The sequence below is a fragment of the Haematobia irritans genome, chromosome 3 (genome assembly GCF_050003625.1).
Source record: "Haematobia irritans isolate KBUSLIRL chromosome 3, ASM5000362v1, whole genome shotgun sequence".
NCBI classification, from domain to species: Eukaryota; Metazoa; Arthropoda; class Insecta; order Diptera; family Muscidae; genus Haematobia; species Haematobia irritans.
The window spans coordinates 1323205-1342467 of record NC_134399.1 but is presented as its reverse complement, the minus strand read 5'-3'; the positions used below and the strand labels follow the sequence as shown (position 1 = coordinate 1342467).

Below are 19263 nucleotides of genomic sequence, written 5' to 3'. Positions count from 1 at the left end.
AAAAACTAGGACCAGGCAAAGATATTTGAATTCCATTTTGAAAGAACTTCACCTTTAACGTTTGAATGTATATTACAAAATGACATATTCATGGGAAAACTATTTCCTATAAAGGTCGAACTATTTGCTAGAAGTGTATTTAAACGTTTAGGGTTTTATTTCCATTAATCACTTATTTGTTCTTGAAAAATCCCATTATGATTTATGATTTGTATTTTACTCTCTCTCTCTCTCTCTCTTTAAGAGTAACAAATTTTATGGGCCTTATGGTTTCGACTATATCCCAATTTATTTCAAAGTTGGAATATACGTTTTATAACTGATTCAATATTTTTGTGTCCAATATCCGTTATCTACCCTGAATCTGTATTAAGGTAATAGTAACTGATACTAATGACATAATAGTAGTTAAGGTAATATGCAATCAAAGTTTATGCTAGGTTACAAAAAAAAATTTCTTTATGCATAATCCCTAATTACGGAAGTCCTTTGCTCCTGTTGTAATCATATGAAATTTAACCTGCAGTTAGGGTTGTAACATTACTTATAGTAGCACTTAACATGGAATTTTAATTGCATACTCTATTCATAAATTATTAGCTTTAATGAAGCCTTTTTGCCTGAATCAAGTAAATGGGATTAAAATATATCCGATAATTGAGAGTAAGGGTTGAAGTAAGTGAGTACTCTATACACAATTGAACCTTTTGAATAGCCTACATTGTAAGATGTTGGTATACTATATTCGTTAATCTGTTTGTAACAGTTTGATGTATCAATCAGAGAAGCACGAAGAAAATAAAAAAATATCTAGCAAATATATTGCTTCGCGGTAGGCAACCAAGTATCATGTCAACAATTCACCTAAAATGAAGTCTAGGTCTTTTTCTTTGTACCAGAATTATCCGAATATATCCGAGTTTCGGTGCAAGCTTTCTTAACTTTCTGCAGATCTGTAGGTATGCTGGCTAGAATAATATTCAGTCCCAATGTTGCCAAAGCTCAAAATCTATTACCTTAAAGTACAATTTATTAATATGAAGCCATGTCATAAATTGCTGTTAACAAAAATATAATTTTATTCAAAATCCAAAGCTAATTAAACATAGGCCGGATTTAGATTTGTTAGATTTCCATCAATCATTTCTTCGCATGCCATATTCGTTTTTATACCCTGCGCCACACTGTGGAACAGGGTGTTATAAGTTAGTGCATATGTTTGCCACACCCAGAAGGAGACGAGATAGACACATGGTGTCTTTAACAAAAATGCTAAGGGTTTGCTCCCGAGTCGATATAGCCATGTCCGTATGTCCGTGAACACATTTTTGTATTCAAAGTCTACGTCGCAGTTTTAGTCCAATCGACTTCAAATTTGGCACAAGCTTCTGCTTTGGGTCTGAATAGAACCCTATTGATTTTGGAAGAAATCGGTTCATATTTAGATATAGCTCCCATATATATCTTTCGCCCCATATGGACTTATATGGTCCCTGAAGCCAGAGTTTTAGACCAATTTGGTTGAAATTTTGCACTAGGAGTACAATTAGTGGTAGAGTCAAGTGTGCTAAATTTGATTGAAATCGGTTCAGATTTAGATATAGCTCCCATATATATCATTCGCCCGATTTACACTCATATGACCACAGTGGCAAATCTTTTACTCCGATTTACTTGAAATTTTGCACAGGAAGTAGAATTAACATTCTGACTGTCCATACCAAATTTGGTTGATATAGCTCCCATATATAGCTTTCGCCCGATTTACACACATATTACCATAGAGGCCAAGTTTTTACTCCGATTTATTTGAAATTTTTCACAGGGAGTACAATGAATTTTGTTGCTATGCGTGCCAAATTTGGTTGAAATCGGTTCAGATTTAGATATAGCTCCTATATATATGTTGTTCTGATTTCGACAAAAATGGTCAAAATACCAACATTTTCCTTGTAAAATCGCCACTGCTTAGTCGAAAAATTGTAAAAATGATTCCCATTTTCCTATACTTCTAATACATATCTATCGATCGATAAATCATAAATACACTTTTGCGAAGTTGTCTCAAAATTGGTTCAGATTTAAATGTTTCCCACATTTTTTACTAACATTGTGTTCCACCCCAGGCTTAAATATATTGTCCACTAAGAAGCCTTAAATATATTGTCGGTTCAGATTTAAATGTATATATATATATATATGGGAACATAAACCTTTATATATAGCACCCAACATATTTGAAGGATTTCAGATAGTATCGAAAATGTAAATCCACAAAGTGGTGCAGGGTATAATATAGTCGGCCACGCCCGACTGTAGACTTTCCTTACTTGTTTTTTCGACTCACTTATGGTAAAGAATTGATGATCCACAAAAAGTATTATTAAAAACCGCTTGACAATCTGCTCATATTATGAGTGATTAGCAGATATGGTCTGTCGTAAACTGTAAGGAATTTGACATACATTTACGACGTATTTTACCATACGCTAAAAGCGTCGTAAACTTCCATAAAATACTTAGCTTTTGACAATATTGGAATTTGTATAGTATAAGGTTTTGTAGAATCAGTTATCTCATACTTTTTTGTTAATTTTTGTACTTGGGAATGCCTTTTCCTTATACAAAAGAGTTAGAAAATTCTACTATCGACTAGAGTCGACTAATTGAACCATGCAAGAGCAAACTTTGTGCCAAACTTCATAGACCAGTTTGATTTCACTTAACCATATGAAAATTGAGGTTATAAATAAATCAAAATCGACGTGGTTAGTATTTTGAATACCCACATGTTGGAGCTACACGCAAAGAAAAAAAAAAAAAAAACATTTGGAAAAAGTGTACCGAAAACGTTTTTCTTATGTTGCACTCAAAAAAAAAGTGAACTCTCTATTTCACTAAAGCCAATTTAACTTTATATTAGTTCATAGAATCATTATGTTTGGAAAAAGTTTACTTTACTCAAATAATTTTTTGCGTACGTTAGTTAAATGAACTAACACACAGGAAAAAATTATACAAAAATAAAGCATAAAGGTTTCCTAATTTCGTATTTCTCACAAAATAGTTCATTATTTCTTTAAATTTGTAAAGTTTACCAAAAATGTGTCCATCATGAACTTCGTATGGCACTAAAGACATTCTTGCAATTTTGAACTCCAAGATTTCTCTTAAAACTACAAAATTTTCTTTAACAAGTGCAAAAACTTAGTAATGTCTAATAAATTTTCTTGAATTTGTCGAAAAATATTTACTTATTTTTACCATATCGGAGTGATGCCAGCGCTTGTAATACTGTTTAGTTAAAATTATCTAAAAAAAATCAAAATTTTCTAAAATTAAGTTATCTTTCCTGGTGGGTTCACTGTTTTTTCAGTGTAGTTTTTTGAATTCCTTCGAAAATTTTAAACTTTAATCACCAAAAAAATTCGTTTGCTACAAAATTTTTATTTTTTCTAAAAAAAAATATTTTTGAACCAACAACACAGTTCATTGCGTTTATATCAAACACTGTTCTTTTCTGACTTTAGGTCTTTAATAAGACACATTTTATAGTTAATAGTAAACATTTAATATAGTAGTATGCAAAAAAAATTTTTAGTTTTCGGTCGAACAAGGGATCGAACCCAGGACCCTTGGTATGCATGACGGACGTAGCAACGACTGCTCCACGGTACCCAACTAAATGTGTGTTTCTTTTAAATAAAGTTTGTTTAATCGGCTTGTGGGCGCCGCAAGCTATGCTTTATAAATATAACTTATATAGATAATTGTCTATTGATGACAATAACAACTACGTAGCTCAGTGGATAGTGTGTTGGCTTAAAAAATTGCGTAGTCCGCGGTTCGATTCTCCGTCCAGGCGAAAGGTAAAATTAAAAAAAAAATAAAATCGAATAATTTCTTCTACATTGTTTGTATTACAGAAAAAGGTGCTAAGAACTAAAAAACATCGTGGAAGTGAGAAAGATGTGGGAAGAAAGCAATTGGCCAGAAAATATTTTTTCTGAATTAGTCATTATGAAATTGTTTTAACATCGTGGAAAAGAATTAAAGTTTATCACAAAAAGTATATACTTTTCTTCCAAATAAACTTCCTTAAAGCAAAAGAGAAACGAACTTGTGTAAATCCGACTTTCGCCATGACAATTCACTTTCAACAATAGGAAAACGCGTTGTATTCAGGCGTTTTTCAAATGTCTGTTTCTCTCAAGTAAATTGCAAATTACTTTTGAATAAAAAATTTATCAAAATTACTATTATCAAAAATTTTAAAATACGTCAATATAGCGTTTTCATGCCTTAGGATCTCAAAATAAAAGTTTGAAATCAAATCTAAGTATAAGTTTTTTTGATATTTACTACGTGTTTTTTTTTTTTTTTAATTTTTACAGGTATATGACGTTTCGACGTGTACAACTTTCTGACAGTCGAAAACCAAAAACACACTACTTGGACCATCTCTGGTTATTAGACTATGGACTGAATTAATTTCTTGGCAACAAATCTTCGCAAGTATTATCGATGACAGGTAAGTCAAATATATATCGGTTAACATAAATCCCAAAACTATTCGAATAAATTCCATGACCTAATGAAAGTTGTGTGATAGATGACTATAATGCAAACTAAGTTAAAGTCTCTAATATGTTGGCTTACATTTGAAAATGTGGTGCGGAAACAATTGCTTATCGCAGGCGTTTGTCGGTAATATTATATATGGTATACTGAAAAAATTAGTTACGTGATATTAAGGATTGCGCAAACTAAATTTTAGTAAGCGCTATTTAGTATGCGCAATGAATAATGAAGATTTAATTAAAATAAAGTTTATAATCTTTGTTTCGAATTTTTTTCTATTAAATTTAAGACACAATTTTGGAAATTTGCGTTCCCCTGTTAAAGTCGTATGTCTTTGAACTAAAGCAAATTTTCCTTAACGTAAAGAAAACATATTTTTGATTTAAAGAAATCGCCCTTAAATTAACTGAAATATTGAATTTTTAGATTTAATATAAAAACGCTTCAAATATAAGCTAAGTCTTAGTTTGAGGACTTAGTATCTTTGATTTAAACTTTGTGTTGGAATTAAGAAAACCTTTTTTGCCTTGAAGTATCCGTTATAATTTGGATTTTTAAACTAGAATTGTTTTTACGTGAATAACTTTATTAATGTACCGCAAAAAGGGAATGAAAATTCGATAAATGCGATCTGTATCCTAATTTTAATTTTATTGATACTAGATTCAAATCCACATAGATGGCTAAAAAATGTCTTTATTTTGAAGAAGCCGCATATTTGGCTCGGAATCAATACCAAAATCCTTAAGCCAAGGTCAAAATCTTTGGCGCCCAATAAACTTTTTTTTATTGTAGAGGACTATATATATATAGATCTTGTAGTTTCAAACCTATACCAAAAAGTATGGCATTACAATTATCAACTTTTTCTTGCTCCATATAACAGGTTGGCTGATAAGTCCCCGGTCTGATGCATAGATGACGTCGCTAGTATTAAATGCATATTATTTTTACATAGTACCAACCTTCAAATGATTCGTGTCAAAATTTGACGTCTGTAAGTCAATTAGTTTGTGAGATAGAGCGTCTTTTGTGAGGCAACTTTGTTATTGTAAAAAAATGGAAAAAAAGGAATTTCGTGTTTTAATAAAATACTGTTTTCTGAAGGGAAAAAATACGGTGGAAGCAAAAACTTGGCTTGATAATGAGTTTCCGGACTCTGCCCCAGGGAAATCAACAATAATTGATTGGTATGCAAAACTCAAGCGTAGTGAAATGAGCACGGAGGACGCTGAACGCAGTGGACGCCCGAAAGAGGTGGTTACCGACGAAAACATCAAAAAAATTCACAAAATGATTTTGAATGACCGTAAAATGAAGTTGATCGAGATAGCAGAGGCCTTAAAAATATCAAAGGAACGTGTTGGTCATATCATTCATCAATATTTGGATATGCGGAAGCTCTGTGCAAAATGGGTGCCGCGCGAGCTCACATTTGAACAAAAACAACAACGTGTTGATGATTCTGAGCGGTGTTTGAAGCTGTTAACTCGAAATACACCCGAATTTTTCCGTCGATATGGCTCCATCACTACACTCCTGAGTCCAATCGACAGTCGGCTGAGTGGACAGCGACCGGTGAACCGTCTCCGAAGCGTGGCAATGTAATGGCCTCTGGTTTTTGAGATGCGCATGGAATAATTTTTATCGATTATCTTGAGAAGGGAAAAACCATCAACAGTGACTATTATATGGCGTTATTGGAGCGTTTGAAGGTCGAAATCGCGGCAAAACGGTCCCATATGAAGAAGAAAAAAGTGTTGTTTCACCAAGACAACGCACCGTTCATCAATTGGGCTTCGAATTGCTTCCCCACCCACCGTATTCTCCACATCTGGCCCCCAGTGACTTTTTCTTGTTCTCAGACCTCAAAAGAATGCTCGCAGGGAAAAAATTGGCTGCAATGAAGAGGTGATCGCCGAAACTGAGGCATATTTTGAGGCAAAACCGAAGGAGTACTACCAAAATGGTATCAAAAAATTGGAAGGTCGTTATAATCGTTGTATCGCTCTTGAAGGGAACTATGTTGAATAATAAAAACGAATTTTGACAAAAAAAAATGTGTTTTTCTTTGTTAGGCCGGGGACTTATCAGCCAACCTGTTATTCGACTTAGATGAGCACAGCATTGCCATAAAGTCCTCTAAGCTGTGAATTTTCCAAATCATCAAAGTCTTGTAATTGTACTGGAAGTCCTTGAAGAGTTGTAGTTCTCTGCCGCCTTTTATGGTGATATTTCATAAGGGAATTCGATTTCACGAATGTTTGGGGAATACTATCTATAGTGAGAAATTTTCATTCACATTCATTAAGAAAATAGCTACAAATACCACTGAAGAACCATACTAAACTCATTATAACGTCACCCCAAAATTATCTAAAGAAATGTATACCCAGATTTTGATTATAGCATTAAAAGTCGCTTTTAGGTCAAAGCATTAAAAGTTCATTAATCGATAAGTCAATTTTTTTATCAAAATAAAAAGGCGATTTGAAAGAATATCAAAATTTGATCAAGTGATCTTGCCGAACACTATATTCCAACTTTATGTTTGTCTTTTTTCATCACAGACCGATTGCGGCCAAATGAATGACACATACACCGAAAAAAATATTGTCATGAAGTCAAAGATTTCATGTCTTTAAAATACGAATACAAATTTTGCTTAGCATAGAAGACGCATTTCTCTAAAATAAAGTTATTTTCCTTGTCCAAAAGTCGATAAACTTTTCAATGAAGTCGTATTGTCCTTATAATTAAGTGATTTGACTTAAAAATGGGTATCTTAACATGAAAGAAAAAATTTATAGGCTAAGGTCAACTTGACTTTAATAATTCAGAAAAATTCTTTAAATTTAATGAAATTGTCTTTAAATTTGTTGTCTTTTTGCATCTTGACTACAAAGCCAAAAATCGTTCAAATATAGGACATGTTTTTCAAAACTTTATTTTAAAGAAGTTTTTTACTTCAAACATAGCATAATTTCTACTGGAAGTCGAGTCCTAATTTGGAAAATAAAGTTGCCGTTAACTCGTTTTTAAAGGACTTTGATAGCATATGAAGAAAAAAAGCTGAGAAAGCGAAAAATTAAAATTTGCTTCCTAGAAGCAAGTACACAAAACCTAAATTTAAAAGAGAATTGTGTCTTAAAAGTATCCTTACTTGTATTCTCCGCTTCTTTGGCTCGGAATCAATACCAAATTTTTTAAAGTAACGACAAAATCTTTGGAACCGAGTATGCTTTTTTTCAGTGTAAGGTTCGAGATTTCTTGGTTAAATACACGAAGGACTATGTTGGATCAATAGTCGAGTAGGCGATTTTCGTTAACATAAAACCAATTTGAAAAAATTTTCAAAATCATCTTAAGAAGGTTAGTAGATATTGAAGATGATAATTTTTGTTAGAAAAATCAATTTTAGAGTTGCTGGGGTTTCAAAAAAAAAAACCAAATTTTTTTACTAAATGTAAAGTGGAGAATTAACTACAAAGCGCGATAATATATTCAAGGTGTTTTTTTATACAAATTAAGCTTCCAAGTTATAGTTCCATAGTTGGTATGAAAAATTCCTCAACATTTTGTGTACTTTACCAAACACTTGAAAAACATCTGCTAGAATTAAAGACACGAATCTATGCAATGACAGCTCTTTCTTTTAAATTGTATGTTCCATTTTTTCAGTTTTAATAATTTTTATATATGTACATAGCAATATATACTTTATCAACAATTTTCTGAATGAAAATCTAAATAATAAAATAAATTAATATTGACAATAATTAAAAAAAACGTTCTGTTTTTTAAAGACACGTATCTATAGTGTGTCATCTTTTTTATACCCTCCATCATAGGAGGGGGGTATATTAACTTTGTCATTCCGTTTGTAACCCATCGAAATATTGCTCTAAGTCCCCATAAAGTATATATATTCTGGGTCGTGGTGAAATTCTGAGTCGATCTAAGCATGTCCGTCCGTCCGTCCGTCCGTCTGTTGAAATCACGCCAACTTCCGAACGAAACAAGCTATCGACTTGAAACTTGGCACAAGTAGTTGTTATCGATGTAGGTCGGATGGTATTGAAAATGGGCCATATCGGTCCACTTTTACGTATAGCCCCCATATAAAGGGACCCTAAGATTTGGCTTGTGGAGCCTCTAACAGAAGAATATTTCATCCGATCCGGCCGAAATTTGGTATATGGTGTTGGTATATGGTCTCTAACAACCATGCAAAAATTGGTCTACATCGGTCCATAATTATATATAGCCCCCATATAAACCGATCCCCAGATTTGGCTTGCGGAGCCTAAAAGAGAAGAAAATTTCATCCGATCCGGCTGAAATTTGGTACATGATGTTGGTATATGGTCTCTAACAACCATGCAAAAATTGGTCCATATCGGTCCTTAATTATATATAGCCCCCATATAAACCGATCCCCAGATTTGGCTTGTGGAGCCTCTAAGAGAAGCATATTTCATCCGATCCGGCTGAAATTTTGTACATGGTGTTGGTATATGGTCTCTAACAATCATGCAAAAATTAGTCCACATCGGTCCAGAATTATATATAGCCCCCATATAAACCGATCCCCAGATTTGGCTTGCGGATCCTCAAAGAAAAGCAAATTTCATCCGATCCGGCTGAAATTTGGTACATGATGTTGGTATATGGTCTCTAACAACCGTGCAAAAATTGGTCCACATCGGTTCATAATTATATATAGCCCCCATATAAACCGATCCCCAGATTTGGCTTGCGAAGTCTCCAAGAGAAGCAAATTTCATCCAATCCGGTTGTAATTTGGAACATGGTGTTAGTATATGATCTTTAACAACCGTGCCAGAATTGGTCCATATCGGTCCATAATTATATATAGCCCCCATATAAAACATTCTCCAGATTTGACCTCCGGAGCCTCTTGGAGAAGCAAAATTCATCCGATCCGGTTCAAATTAGGCACGTGGTGTTAGTATATGGTCGCTAACAACCATACCAAAATTGGTCCAATCACACAAAAATTGGTCCATATCGGTTCATAATCATGGTTGCCACTAGAGCCAAAAATAATCTACCAAAATTTTATTTTATTTCTAGAGAAAATTGTATTCGGTTCATAATAAAATTTTCATCATTGTCAAAATTTTATTTCTATAGAAAATTTTGTCAAAATTTTCTTTCTATAGAAAATTTTGTTCAAATTTTATTCGGTTCATAATCATGGTTGCCACTCGAGCCAAAAATAATCTACCAAGATTTTATTTCTATAGAAAATTTTGTCAAAAGTTTATTTCTATAGAAAATTTTGTTAACACTTTATTTCTGTAGAAAATTTTGTCAAAATTTTATGTCTACTTTGTCAAACTGAATTATATACGTATTGGATCGATCTTTTTTGATTCAATATGTACCACGTATGGACTTACATAGAATTTAGAAGATGGTGTTAGGAGGTTTTAAGATACCTTGCCATCGGCAAGCGTTACCGCAACTTAAGTAATTCGATTGTGGATGGCAGATGAAGTTTTTACGCAATCCATGATGGAGGGTACATAAGCTTCGGCCTGGCCGAACTTACGGCCGTATATACTTGTTTTTTTTTTTTTTTTAAATCACATGGTCCATATTTTTTGTATTTTAATATTTTTTAATATTTTTTTGTATATTCTTTATCAACAATTTTCTGAATGAAAATCTAAATAAGACACAACGATGTCAAAAGATGGAGAACCAAAAAAATTTCTGCTGATTCCATAAATTGCAGTGCATAAGTAATTCTTGTTTAAATGGTTAATGATTCAATCAACACCATGACAGTGACAGCTTTATTTAAGCATACAAAACGCTCGACAATTCAAAGCACAATGCAAAATTAATATCTGCACAATGGGTTGATGTGACCATGGAAAAACCCTATTGCAAAATATAAAATTTTAAGCAAAAAAAGAAAAACTATCAATTCATGAATTTGCTTTAGCCCCTCCACTAGTCACCGCTTATTAGGCCCCATTTAAAATGTTTGTTTATGCTTATTCATGCTTCTGAATACTTTAGCTAACACTTTTTCAACTTAACATGCACATGGTGTTGGAAATGTATACCACAGTTTTTTTTCTTTTTGTTTGGTTTTCATTTTAAAACTTCTCAAAGAATCTTGTGGTTTATGTTGTCTACACTTGCTTGGACAACATTGTCTTCTGGACATTAGTAGGCCTGGTGAACTAAAGCGTTTCTCCTCACCACCGCGCAGCAACAATTGGGAATAAAGGAATCCATGTTTAGTGTATAGAACATGTGTTCCAGAATAACAACTATAACAGTGGCGGAAAATAGTGTGGGTCCATTAAGAATTTAATATATAAAATTGAAATAATGAGTTTTAATTAAATATTTTTCAAATGCGAATATTATCGGCTTATTAATGATGTGACATAGCTCTTGACTCATACGTCTTACATATTCGTCCAATGGTAGACCAATCAATGAGTGAAGCATGATTCTTTTTATCTCCAATGTTTCAATATTCGGAATCCAAAATATATTCGTTTGCGATATTTTCTTTCAATACAGTTTTCGTTGATGAGAAGTTCAAATTGAAATTGACGAATTGAAGTCCGGCAGTATCTCGATTTTGTCGTTATAAGAAAACTAAAATCTTGCGATTTACGATTCCGAATATCAGGGAATATAAGATATATTTAAAGAACCGAAAGTTATTCGTAGTTGTGATTGACGTCATGAGTAGCAGATGGTGATAAATCTGAGGAAAACTGCAACTTATACCTCGAGAACTGTTATACCTGGAAGGACTTTCAAAGGGACAAAACTCATAAAATTCAATCAATCAATTTGCAATAAAATATAGAATTTTATTGCTGATGCACACAAGGGTCTGATTATCTTTATCACTGACTTATATTCCTAGAATCCAATAGAGAAAAAATATTAATCCTTCAAAGATTCATATGCTATGCTATTCGTTTGGAAATGTCTTTAAATCGAAAAATGATTCCATCTTTCGATCTCATTTTTCTCAATGACTTTGGCATATTTTATTACTTGAGTTTGTTAATCTATGTTAAACACTTTTGTACTCAATTGTATGCATTTCAAACATGCATATGTTGTCTGATCAAACAAAATTCTTAAGAATTGCATGTTGTGTTTATTACACTCATGTTTGGGTCAAAGGGGTTCTGGCATAGAGATTGATACAAGAACAACAATTACAATACTTGTTGTCATAGGATTTCTATGGATGAAAATGCAGATGAAAAAAAAAACGGAATCAATATGAAATCATAGTTGCCAATGAAATTAATGAAGTGTGTGGTATGAAAATGTTCTCAAAACGCTAAAGGTGAAGTTAAGATATCCGCAAATCTCTCCCTGAGATGGTTGAATAATTAAATGTTGTTATTTGCTGAATGATTCACGGAAGTTCATGAGATATATTTTAACTTATACAATAACTTAATTTTGTACAAAAATCGGCATAAATGATGCAGTTTTATATTAATTAAACTAAGATGTATTATTTGTTTGGATATTAAAAATTTGTTGCTTCAGTTCTAAAAGTAAGTGGTCAAGTTAATTTTCAATTCAACTACGAGAATTGTAAATTATTTATAAACTAATTGTGGAAGGAATCTATAAGAGAAAAGTAACTTTAAAATTTCATTTAATTTTTTTTTCGAATATAGGGGTTGTTTGTACAAATTTGAATTTGTTCAATTTCATAATTGATCTTTGAAAAATTAACTGAATCAAACCTACATGTTTTGAAATTAATTTAATACTTTTATTGAAAAAATTACAAAATATCAGCTTCTTAGCTTAAACTCCATCAGTATCTAATATTAGGTTAGACTTACACTTTGAACTTAGATGCTCCTAGTTAATGGTGAACTTTTCTCTCCCTATTCTAAGCAGCTCTCATTTATGGTTAAGCCTCATTTGTTTTCTAGCCTCCCAAGAAAAATATTTATTACACAATTTTCCTGGTAATTGACTCACACAACATAATTTGCCATGGCACTATAGTCGTAATGTAATGAAATACATAAACGTAGTTGCCTAGTAATTTTGCCCACTGGACAAGCCTATATTTTTCGTTTGCTCATTGGCCTCAAGTGGTCAAGAGCTGTTTAGGAGAAAAAGAATGTGAAAATACTTCTTCAATTCTACGAAACACAAGACTCCAAATACTAGTATTCTCAAGAAGGAGAAGAAGAACTTTCAGCATTGATTTAATATTTCCTGCAAACGACTTGAACCAATCGGCTCAACTTGGACATGACATTCCCACATGTTTTTTTTTTTTTTTTTGAATCGATGGGGTTTGATTTCATTTGCAGCCTATGGTAAGCAAAAAGTGATAACTAATAAAAATTTTAAAATACTAGGATTTATTTAATTAAACATTTAATAGAGAATTAAAGATGTTCGTGAATAAAAAAAATATTTATTTTTTTTATCAAATTACTTACAAAAAAAAAATTGGATCAATTACTTATCTATTTCAATTAATCAATTTTTGAACTAATATTGGTGATTGATAAATTGTAATTTTTATGATTGGAGCGATAACAAATAAAACTCAAAAGATCAATTATTTTTACGATGTTTATAGATTTGTATCTGGCGTTTTGTTTTCAATGACTCAACTCATCAAGTTCCCAGCAAAAAAAGCCTCGCCAAAAAAGTAGTGAAAATTTTCTTTTTGGATCCGGAAGTGGTGCAAAATTGGCGCAGAAGCGATGAATTTAACCACCATTTCGACAGCCGTTGCACTGAATTTGCAATATTTCTTAAGATGTAATCCGAATTCAGTGTTTGGATGTGAATTAACAATTTTTGCAATATTTTGACAAATAAATAATTTTTAGAATTTTTTTATGACTATTTAACGCTTTTCTGAAACGATTGACCTCAAACATTTTCAGAAATGCACAATTTTTCTAAAATGGATTTAATGTTACCAGGTATGTGTATAAGTATGCCTGCGCCAAATTGGTAACAACTTCCTCGTATGTTACATATATCAGTAGTAATATTTTTACACGGGCATGACATTGGAGTAAAGTACTTGCGTGCAAGCATACCAGCAGTCGAGAAATAAGTACTTCTTCGCATGCATACCAGCTCTCAAAAAATAATATCTTTACCATAAAGATACCCAAACATTTTTTCTGAAATGTAATTTGGCATTACTTATCGCTACTATTAACGGTGCCCATTGTAGAGCCGAACCCGGACCTCAAGATATGATTTTGATTACCGGTATTAATAGAAAGAATCACTTTTTGTTATTATTTTTAAAACCCAGGTAATACTGCAAGTAGTAACTTTTTGATTACCGGTATTACTGAAAGAATCACAAGTGCTTACCCAGTTTTTGGTGGGTAGCATTTTGTTCGACAAAATTTAAATAATTTGTACCATTTTATTAATTTTTAGTCTGTTTTTAACTGATTTGAAACAAAAAAAGTTAAAATTACCCGTTAGAAATAGGAAAAAAGCGAGTTATAAAAATTTAATTAAAAGAACTTCCGGTGTAGTTGAGAAAGAGAACATATTTGGGAGGACATTTTTGGAAGTGCTTTTAGAAGAACTTCCATTTTTTTGCTTTTCCTTAGTAATCGAATAACAAATTAATTATTAATAAAATCGTACAATTGAATGTTAATCGCTTATTTCGATATCAGGCCAACATGACAATTAAATGAAACCAAAAATATATTAAAGCTGTAGAAAAGTTGTCACATTATCTTGCGACCCAAACGGAACAAATATTGTTAGACTTCTTTGCAATTTATATGCCCCTTGTTCTCTTTTGATATTACACTGATTGCTGTTGAATATTATCAATTGGTAAGGAGGAATTGGTTAAAGAAGTGATTTCCTCATTCAGAAATTAAAAAAAAAGAAGAAAAAAAAACAGTTCAAGGAAATAAGTGACGGAATTAAAGCACGTCACCAAAACACAGACGCTTATTCCGTTTGATTCAGAATAAGATGAAATGTAATTGAAGACCATAAGACCTATTCACTTGATTTAAGAAACCACAGGTGTCTTTTGCTTTTGAAGAACTTTGAAGAGATGGGAAATCATGAGTGATTTTATGAACAAACAGCATGAATTGTCAACTAAAGGAAACTCCAGTAATTATACAAAATTTATATCAATATCTATGTAATAAGGAAATATTGAGAGATATTAATGAATGGGAATCGAGGCATATTACAATAAATTTAAACATACCTCTTGATTTACTCTTGAGTAAAAAGTTATTATGATTTCTGAAATGAAATTTAAAATTTTTTTGTTAAAAAAGGGAATTACAAAAGAATTAAAAGTACGAATAGATATAACTAAATAATTAAATTATATTTCTCAGAATCCAAAATACCATTTTCAACAAGTATTGCAAAATATTTAAAAGGCAAATTTATGTTGATAGAAAAAGATTCGTTTACAAAAATGATTCACTAAAATTGAACAAACGAAACTAATTCATAAATATAAAGAAACTTTTCATTATTATAATGAATTTCCTGTTAAACGACGAAATGTTTCATACTTTTGTCGATACTTTTCATTGTCATGATAAAAAAAATTTCGTTGACAAAATTGTAATGAAAATTGCTTTGTTTGTACACAGCAAAAATATTTGTTTTCTTGATCCAATTAATTTTTAATTGAAATGTCTTCAATCACAGAAACGATAGGTTATGTTAGGTTAAAATGGCAGCCCGATTAAGTTTCAGTAATGAAAAGTGCTTTGTTTGTACACAGCAAAACTATTTGTTTTCTTGATCCAATTAATGTTTAATTGAAATGTCTTCAATCACAGAAACGATAGGTTATGTTAGGTTAAAATTGCAGCCCGATTAAGTTTCAGGCTGACTTAAGACTATTCAGTCCATTGTGATACCACATTTAACTAAAAGTACCTATTACATATGGGCACTTCTAGTTTTAGCCACTGAATCTTCACTATTATTTTATTTTGTCGAATCATCCAGATTGTTCCAAAAATATTAACAGACTGCTTAAGTTAACGTTTTCCAGGTCCGCCAGTAATCTAAAGCTATATGCCCACAAAATGCAGGACACCAACACAAGAGCTGTTTAATTGATTTCTTTTCCTCCGCATCATGACAGCTCATACAATAGTCATTATACTTCGCACCAATAGTTTTTGCAAATTCGCCTATCAGGCAGCGACCCGTTATAGCCGATATCAGAAGTGATATCTGACGTCTTGAGAACACCAGCATATCTAGTATGCGGTTCAAGTTTAAATGGGACCATATTTCTTGGTGTCGTTACAACTCTCCCATCGAAAATTTGCCATCATGACAGCCTTCTCACGCAGTAAGAGCTTGCAGGTAGCCAAAGACATATCAACAGATTCTGGTTCCCCTGGAATATGTAAGGTAGTTTCTAGCCTTGCTAACTCATTTATTTCGCATACCGGGAGTTCCTATGACCAGGCACCCATATTAGGCGAATATTGTACTGCTCAGCCATCTCGTTGAGAGAAATGCGGCAGTCGATAGCCGTTTTCGAATTAAGGAACACAGAGTCCAAGGATTTTATTGCAGGTTGACTGTCTGAGTATATATTAATGCCAGCATTTTTTGGAACATTACTTCTCAGCCAATTCGCCACTTCTCTTATTGCTAATATTTCAGCCTGAAAAACACTACAGTGATTGTCCATCCAATTGGAGCCATCAGAAATGATAGTATCAATCACCAATGTCAACAAATAAAAAAAGAATTGATACAATTAATTAATTAATTTTAAAATTCAATTAAAATTTTCAATGTGTACGCATCTTAGACAATATAGATATTAAAACATCTTTGTTGTAGATTCTACAGAAAGCGGTCAATATTGGTCTTTATTTGTATACAGTCCTTATATAAAGGGTGATACGGTCAAAATATATAAACTTGACGTATTTCTTTCAATTTTGCATTTAAAAACCCTGAACACCCCTCATTTTGAAGGTGTGTGTGTGTGTAGAATGTTGCTCCTATTTTGATTTTGGAATTCACTCTTCAGTTGTCAAAATGCCGTCCAAGCAAGAAGAGCAGCGTATCAAAATTTTGCTCGCGCATCGCGAAAATACCGAGCTACTCGCCCGCAAAGCTGGCAAAATCGCTAAAAGTTGCCAAATCAACCGTTACAAATGTAATTAAAGTGTTTGGGGGAACGTTTGTCGACAGCCAGGAAGTCTGGATCGGGGGGAAATCGAAAACCGGAAGCCGCTGAGACGACAAAGAGATTTGCCGGTAGTTTCAAGCGAAACCCTAACCTCTCTCTCCGAGATGCCGCAAATAAGCTGGGTGTATCGTCTACAACCGTGCATCGAGCCAAAAAACGAGCCGGACTATCGACTTACAAGATGGTAGTGACTCCAAATCGCGATGATAAACAAAATACGACGGCCAAAGCGCGATCCCGGAGGCTGTACACGACGATGCTGACGAAGTTTGACTGCGTGGTAATGGACGACGAAACCTACGTCAAAGCCGACTACAAGCAGCTTCCGGGACAGGAGTTTTATACGGCAAAAGGAAGGGGAAAGGTAGCAGATATTTTCAAGCACATAAAACTGTCAAAGTTCGCAAAGAAATATTTGGTTTGGCAAGCCATCTGTACCTGTGGCTTGAAAAGCAGCATTTTCATAGCTTCCGGGACTGTCAACCAAGAAATTTACGCGAAAGAGTGTTTGAATAAACGGCTGCTGGCTTTCCTGAAGAAACGCGGTTGTTCCGTACTGTTTTGGCCGGATTTGGCATCTTGCCATTACGGTAAAAAGGCCATGGAGTGGTACGCCGCCAACAACGTGCAGGTGGTTCCCAAGGACAAGAACCCTCCCAACACGCCAGAGCTCCGCCCAATTAAGAAATACTGGGCTATTGTCAAGCGGAATCTAAAGAAGACCAAAAAAATTGCTAAGGACGAGCAGCAGTTCAAGGCAAACTGGCTTTCTGCGGCGAAGAAGGTGGTCAAGGTGGCTGTACAAAATCTGATGGCAGGTGTCAAGCGTGAGGCCCGGCAATTCGGATTTGAAAAAGCGAAAGCCTAACTGAATATTTTTCCTGAATTTTATACTAATTGAACTTGAAAAAGAAATTTAATTTGATTTTTTAAATAAACGATTTCACCGATTTACACGCGTTTTCCCTTGACCAAATTTTGACCGTATCACCCTTTAAACCTATACCCAGGTTTATATAAGGACATAAGTGACGGGTCTTACTGGACCCAGATGGTAACACAAAAGTGGATGTTCTAATTTGAAAAAAAAAAAAGAAAATAAATAAATAAATAAAAATAACCTAAGTCTTCGAACAAAGCTCAGATTATTCGAGTTCAATGTGAAATCTGTCCTGCTTTATGGGTGTATGACGATTGCAAGTTTTCTGCAATAGCTGTCTCCATCGAATTCTACGTATATTTTGGCCACGTGTAATTAGTGCTCCAGAGTTCTTACTCCAAGCAAAGGATGTGAGTTGTGAAAGGAAGAAGAGTTGGAGTACCTAGAAAAATTTGCAGACAATTAACCCAAGCCCAAGTGGGGTCTATCGGATTGTCCTGGGATTAACTTAGATACCTAGCCCCAAACCGAGTGAGATGGAAAACGGCTATTGTTAGCGCACTATGCTCCAGAGGGAGAGAGAGAGAGAGAGAGAGAGAGAGGGAGGAAGAGAGTTAAAGAAATAAAATAAAAAATATTTTTAAATTATAATAATATTTTTAAATTTCTAAAATGAAGGTTTTGATGAAAATCTTAAGATTTCCTTTGAAAGACTCTATTTTCACAATAAATACATTTTTATAATTTTTTTCTTCATTTCTCTCGAATATGCAATTATCCCTAGATGTCAAATTGCAAATCTATATTTTGTGGTTAGCATTTTGCTCTTCCGTCATTCTCAGTCTTTGTTTGGTGGACTCAATGACGACGACCACATTTGTAACAATTTAACGGCGGTAATTTTTGTGGCAAGTTGCACAAAATTACAGCCACCACCATCCCTATTACCATTAACGATTGTGAATGGAATTTTGTGGTCTGAGAAGGCGTTTAAATGGTTCAACAAAAGAAAAACAAAAAAAAAATAAGAACTTAGAAGAATAGGAAGACAATGGTTAATACAAAAATTCCAATGTAGTCCATAGATGACACAATGTTGTAAACTTCCATTGTACGAACAAACTAACTAACGGTAGATGGTGGTGTAGCAGCAGCAGCAGCAACATATTTGAATGGAATGTGCCAGAAGCGCGAGCCATTTAACGACAATGCAACCAATATTAAATGGGAATCTGACTTCTTAAACTGATTTCAGTATATTGTTGAAATTGTCTTCTTTTGAAGGAAATTATGTGGTTTGTGGTTAAGTTAAACACGCAAATGTAAATGATGATGATTTCCATAGAATGAATTTAAGATATCTAAGATACGAAGAAAATTTCTTTTGTCATTGAGGAATAAAAATATTTGGAATATTGGGAAGAATAGAGATGCCAAATGAGAAAAGAAAATCTTAACCTTAATCGGAGCTTGGAAAAAAGATGAATGGTATGGAGTACAGTCAGAGCCAAATCTTCGTTCATCGAATAATTAAGACAGATGCACCTTATGCTTGAGGAACAAA

The 19263-nt window shown here is 33.3% G+C and overlaps 1 protein-coding gene and 1 long non-coding RNA gene across 9 annotated transcripts in view; one reads left to right on the top strand and one right to left on the bottom strand.

Moving 5' to 3' along the window:
- Nucleotides 1–19263, top strand: part of LOC142228622 (uncharacterized) — a 288986-nt gene that overhangs the window by 71412 nt on the left and 198311 nt on the right. The window contains exon 3 of the long non-coding RNA XR_012720223.1: nucleotides 4395–4531. This is a non-coding gene — a long non-coding RNA (uncharacterized LOC142228622). The remainder of the gene's footprint in view (nucleotides 1–4394; nucleotides 4532–19263) is intronic.
- boi (brother of ihog) overlaps nucleotides 1–19263 on the bottom strand; it is a 174277-nt gene that overhangs the window by 86707 nt on the left and 68307 nt on the right. For 6 of the 8 annotated variants that reach the window (XM_075299108.1, XM_075299115.1, XM_075299112.1 and 3 more), the window contains one exon: nucleotides 14846–14883. The exons of the other annotated variants lie outside the window; for them this stretch is intronic. The gene's annotated coding sequence lies outside the window, so the exon portion shown is untranslated. The remainder of the gene's footprint in view (nucleotides 1–14845; nucleotides 14884–19263) is intronic. 8 annotated transcript variants of the gene reach the window in all.